Consider the following 6812-nt stretch of genomic DNA (forward strand, 5'->3'; position numbering starts at 1 on the left):
AAAAAAAGTAGTGCAAAAGATCCTTTACTAAAATAACCAAGATATCTAAAACAAAGGAGCATCGGTGCAGGGAGGTGGCCTGGCTCTTTTTGTGTGGATGGCAATGTGTTTATTTGAGAGTGCTGTCTTTGAAGTAGATACCTCTTTGAGATGGATGCCTTGGCAATCAAAGCTTATGTCAGCTACTTGCATTACAAAACCAAAAAAAAGCAACTGTCAGGTCTTAGGCTACATGAGGTCAAGCGGATGGGATGGGGACCCCATAATGGAATTAGTACCCTTATAAAAAGACCAAAAGAACAGGGCTCTCTTTCTTACATATGGTGATCTAGCAAAAAGGCAGCCTTCTGCCATCCAGGAAGAGGGCCCTCGCCAGATACTGAATTTGAGGACACCTTGAACTTAGACTTCCTAACTCCCAGAACTGTGAGAAGTAAATGTCTACTGTTTAAGCCACCCAGTCGATGTTATTTTGTTATGGAGGCTAAAGCTGAGACACACACACACACCCCTATCTTACTGCACCATGTACACATATACTCACCACACAACACATACATGTATACAGGTATACACATGCATACAGATACATGCTTGTACATACCATATCGTGGATATATACACACCACACTACACACAACACATGTACACATGCCTCCTCCTTCCCCAACCCACACATATATAGCACTCAATACTATGCCCTTGATTTACACTAATTTTCTATAATTCTCCAAGTATGCCTTGTCCTCCATATCACCTTTCAGGCCTTGACTCATGCTGTTGTCTATACATGGAACATTACTCTGTGACCCTCTTCATCTGGTTCATTCTTCCTCATCCTTCAGTTCTCACTTTAGATGGCTCTTCCTGCAGAAAGCCTTTCTGACGTCCGACATCCCCTTTCTCCTATCCCAACTGATTAAGATCCAGTGGAGTATGGTAATTGTTTTGTACTAGCTTTCAAGATCTGCACCTCTTTATAATTCCGTTCAGTGAGAACATGTTGGTAACTAGAAATTGGTTGGAGTCTTTAGACCACGGAAATTGACCAACACTGCAATGGGGGAGAGGGGTTTGTTAGAATGTTTCTTTTTTTCTCATATTAATCTATATTATCAGTTTCTTATAGACATTGTGCTGATGTGAATTTTAAATGACTTAAACAAAGTCTTCTGATGTCAAATATCTCAGTACAAGTAGTAATTTAGTAACCTGATTTCATTACAAGGGAGAATATAATTATCAAGCAAATATTCATAATAATGAAAAGATAGGATAGAAAACCACCTAAGCAAGAACCTTTTGAAATAAAATGTTACTTTTTGAATAGTTTGTTCTGAGGTACTTAAAACCATTAACTTTATGAAAGGAAAATTCTCTTGCTCCATATAAAGCTACAGCTTAAGAGTTTACTTGAGTGTTATGTTTTTCTTTTCATAATCTTCCGTGGAAACATAACATTAGTTTTCCTAATTTCCATACATTAGTCAGTTAATTTGGAATTTGGATATTTTATAACTTCTCCTTAATGCTTAGTGTGATGTTACTGCTGTGAAATTAAAAGCATGCACTCAAGAAAACAGTATGAGGAGTTATCCTAAAATAGAGTGTTTTTTTTTTTAATTTAGCTTTTCGCAAGTTATGTGAATGGAGATATAAAGAAGATAAACAGGTCGAAACAATTTCTTGTTGCTGATTTTCTCATAATTAATACCTACCTTGTATATTTTTAGCTTTTCGCAGCACATTCATATAGCAACATAACCTGCATAAGAAGCTCATAAGTTCATGAACTACTTATAGGATTCCATGAGAAATTCGTTTTCCAAACATTCTTTGACTCCTTGAAAGAAATTTGTAGGAATATGACCTACCAATTGAACTGGCACTGATAAATCTCTAAATGTGCCCCTAACCATCAGAACACCGTCGACTTTTTGTCTAACATTTAGGCATCATGTTGTGCTCATCCAAAGAGTCAAGTTCTCAGCCGTTCTTCCTGCTATGACAACCTGCTGTTAGAATAGGATCTGATACTAGTCATTTACAGCTATGATTGAATTTAAGTCAATTGTTTCCCTATTCCTGGAGTATTTACATATAAAGCGTCTCTCAAACTGAAATTTAAAACTCACATTTTTTTTGATTATGGTAAAAAAAAATAACATAAATTTTACCATCGTAACCATTTTAAGTGTATAGTGTTAACTGTGTCTTCATGTGGAGCAGAGCTCTAGAACTTTATCATCTTGCAAAACCAAAACTCTGCATACTGAACAACTCCTTTCCCCCTTCCCACAGCCCCTGGCAACCGCTATTCTACTTTCTGTTTTTTAGAGTTTGGCTACTTTAGATACCTCATATAAGTGGAATCATGCAGTATTTGTCTTTTTGTAACTGGCTTATTTCACTTAGGATAATGTCCTTAGGTTTCATCCATGTTGTACCATATGACAGGATTTCCTTCAATATGAGTGAATTAGAAATTTTTAAAAATTATAAAATTAGAGACCATCAAAAAGTAGCAAATGGAAGCACATAGTAATAGGTGTTTAATGGTCAATTTTATCAGCCATGAAGTCCATATGGTCTGAATTAGGCAAACCTTTCCTGGGATTAGAAGAAGAGTTGGTTGACTGATATGCCTTTAAGGCTCAAAATAAATGGACTACTTATTGCTTTCTTCTAAATGTCATAGAAGAAATAAAAAACAAATCCTTAGACGCAATAGAAAACCAAAAAGCTGACATTAGCAGACCAGAATATTAAGGAATTTCTGTCTGATATAAAGCAGATGGACTGGACTTGGATGCTGGCAAAACCTAACAGATTGTGGGAATGTGCTTTCCAGGCAGTTGCCTATAGCATTTGCCCCAAGTCTAAAGTCCTAAAGATACCTTTTCAAATAATAGTATTTTCATCTAGGGAATGTCTTCATGAGCCCTGAGGCTGGAGAGAGAAATAGGGAAATGTCTCAGGTCACTTCTGGCTTCACTGTGGATGTGGAGCCCCGTACTCAGAAAATAAGCTTCTCTGGACTTCAGAAGAAGCCCATGCATCGCACAGGCCCACCCACTATAGAGCCAGTCCCCAGCATTTGAGGAAAAAAGAAAGCAAGTCAATGAATGAAATAAGTAGAGGTATTATCCTAAAGGGAAGCACAAGTAATTCAAGAAACTAAATAAATCCTAAAAAAATCATTTACAGAAATCTGAGAAGTCAAGAAAATTGTATCAATTAAATGAGAAGGGAACAGTATGAAATTCAAGCATGTCAACACTAAATAATTCTTGAAAGTTAAACTCTGGTAGCTAAAATCAGAACTCAGTAGAAGGACTGAGTAGAAGGATGGAGAAGACTAGAGGCGTACTTAGCAACCTGAAAGCTTAAACTGAGGACTTTTCCAAGAGCACAGAAAAATAAAAGAAAATGAAAACTATGCGAGAAAAGTTAATAAACATAGAGCTCTATCCAGAGGTCTAATATTTATCCAATAAAATAAGAGAACAGAGGGCAGGGAGGAACAAATAAAATCTAAGAAATAATGAAAGAAATTTCCATGTGCTAAAAAAGATGTGCGCGTTCAGATCAAAAGGGCTCATCATGTGCTTTCTGCAAATATTATCAACACAATTTGGTGATTTTTATAAATTTCAAGGATAAAAAGAAAATGCTACAAACTTTCAAAAACAGAGAGAGAGAGTGGAAGGAAAGAAAAATTAGAAAGGAGGTAGAATGAATCTGTCACCAGACCTCTGATTGGCAAGTGGTGAAGCTAGCAAACCATGAAGAAATAGTCAGAACATTCTGAGAGGAAAGGATTTGGAAATTTTTCCCAGCTGAATTGCCAAAATGAAGATAATTTCAAACATGCAAGCAATTTAGAAATTTTGCCACCCACATAACTCTCTGAAAATATTATTCAAAATAAAACTATAATCCAAGAAAGAGAATTACATGGGACACAAGAAATAGAATAAGAATAGAAGAAATAGAATGAACAACCAAGAAAACAGAGAAGACAAATAATTTCTAATCATGCAGCTGTACTATGTACTGCAATTGTTGAGCAAAGTTTCCTAAAATAGAAAAAACAATTTAAAAACAATTTAGAACAATAGTTTCAAAAGACAAATAAGGAGGGGGAGGAGGGAAGGGAGAGAAGGAGAAGGTGAAGGTGAAGGAAAGGAGTGGGAAAGGAGCAAAATGATACCAAAGGTCTCGTCTTGTATAGATTCAAGGGAAGTCTGGAGGAAGGGCGCAATTCTCAGAAGGGTGCAAATTAGTAAGCAGGACCCCTGCCCCATTGTCACTAAAGATTCCATTAAGTTCTTAATTCTAGCAAATATCACAATTTATCAAAACACCAAGAACCCTATAGGACAAGAGCAGATGCTACATATCCTGGTATGACATTTTCCCGACTTCTTGTTTGTTTATAAATAAGTTGTCCATTAACTTTATTATCCAAATCTGGACATGCCTGAGAGTGAATGAGGCTATTAACCCGATGGATGCAGGGACAATATGCATCAATTAGGACTGTTCTAGAAAATGGAGATATATGTAAGGTAGTGACTTGTCAGTCACACTTCCTACACTGGATAGAGACCTGTCAATTTGGAGGAAACAGCTGGATCCTTGCTTGGCCACAAGTCATTTATGGGTTTTCATCAGCATTGCTGAAGAATTTACATTACTAAGTATGTACTTCCATGGAAAGGAGGGTTTGCAAATGTCAGGATCTGTTAGTTCTTGAATTAAGCTCTGTTAATGGCTGTTCTTGATGAGAATTTCCACTCTGCCATCCTGTTTACTCCTGAAGTGGTTATATCTAACAAAGAAGGTGCCAAATTTGAGGTCTATTGCAACCCTTGTTTACAATAATCATTTCTTCACATTCTAAAGCTAGGAGGCAGAGGCTGTAAAATGCTCCTTTGAAGGGACTTAAGAGGTAAATTACTATCTCAGCATCTGAGAGCTTTGCACACAGTGTCCATATGGGTTGGTTTTAGTTCGGGAAAACATAAGGAAGCTCGTGTGGGTAAAAAGACCATCAAACAGCCTTATTAAACCCAACTGTGCTTGAAGTGCAGGAAAACAAAGCAACTAACAGCTGTAAGGGCCCAGGGGGCCAGAATCAGGGTTTACCACTCAACAATCTCTGTCTCTACATCTTGCAAGTTTTAAACAACATCTTTACAGGTGGACCTTTCCCAGATATGGGCTTCCCAGGAAGTAGGCCCTGGGAAGGGTCTACAGGTTCCGGTACATCCTCTCAGGCTTGGAAGTGTTTATTCTCTGTCAGTGTACCTCTACTTTCTTGCTGTTTTCAAGGTCTTGTTTTTAAAAAGCCACATTTAGGTTATAATTAAAATTGGTCCAAATACAAACATGTATGTGATGAATAGGTGTGTAGTTCTCTTTCAATTTTTCCTGAGTTTTTCTGGAAAATCAGTCTCCAATCTTGTTAAGCGTAAGTGCAACTAAGTGTGAAACTGAGTGTTAAAAGAAATACAAAATTGAGCATCTAAAACAACTGGGTTATTTTTACATATAATATTTATACTTAATATAATATATAATCACATGAAATTGAACCTAATGTTCAGGATTGATTTATTCTTCTTACAATGCTACAGCATTAATGATGTTTAGGATCTTTGTCTTGATAACTCTCTATGTTTTTCACTCAAGGGCAGGATTTAGATAAAATAAGTCCACCTTGCAACATTTGCAACAACATGGGTGAATCTTGAGGACGTTATACTAAGTGAAATAAGTCAGCAGAGAAAAACAAATACTATATGATCTCACTTATGTATATAATCTAAAAAACAACTCATAGACACAGAGAACATATTGGTGGTTGCTAGAGGCTCGGGGTAGGGGATGGGAGAAATGAGTGAAGGTCGCCAAAAGGTACAAACTTTTAGTTACGTATACAATAAATAAGTCTTGGGGATGCTGTACACCATTATGACCATAATTAATAATATTGTATTGCATGTTTGAAATTGCTAAGAGAGTAGATATTAAAATTCTTATCACAAGAAAAATTGTGTAACTATGTGAAGTGATGCATGTTAACTAAACATCGTGGTGATCATTTTGCTATATACGCATATATGAAATCACTATGTTATACACCTTAAATTAATACAATCCTATATGTCAATTATATCTCAATAATACTGGAGAAAAAATAGGTACATCTTGGATCCCATCCAAAGGGGTTTAATTCTTGAAATTTTAAAAGAAAATCACTATAACACAAGATGATCCTCAGAATATGCTTAAGCATGTCCATTTTTTTAAAATTAGTAAATAAATGAATGTGAGAATTCACATGATGTCTACTATGTGCCTGGAACTATTTTAAGTGCTTTACAAATATTAACGCATTATAGTGAAGTCAAAAAGACTTTACTCTAGAAAAAGAATAATGTGAAGTGTTTCTAATAATGTAAAAAACTCTATTCTTAAGGCAAAAAAGAAAGACAAAGAAAAAAGGGAAGAGCAAGTAAGAGGGGAGGGAGACCAGAGAACTGAGAAACAGAAACAGAAAGATGAGGAAAGGAAAGACAGAAAGTGGAATTTGTTTTTCAATAGGAGAGATAACTAATGAAGTGAGTTAATGATGAGAGAGACAGTATAAAAAGTTACTCATTAAAAACTAATTACCTTCCAGCATTGGTATTTGGGGAAAGCATTTTATTAAAAGCACTATATTGGTAGCAAAAAAGAAAACGGTATGAGTATTTAATACACGGGCGAGGCATTTCTGCTAAATGAAGGCCAGATGATGTCAC

This window comes from Pteropus alecto, unplaced genomic scaffold, assembly GCF_000325575.1.
Source record: "Pteropus alecto unplaced genomic scaffold, ASM32557v1 scaffold196, whole genome shotgun sequence".
NCBI lineage: Eukaryota > Metazoa > Chordata > Mammalia > Chiroptera > Pteropodidae > Pteropus > Pteropus alecto.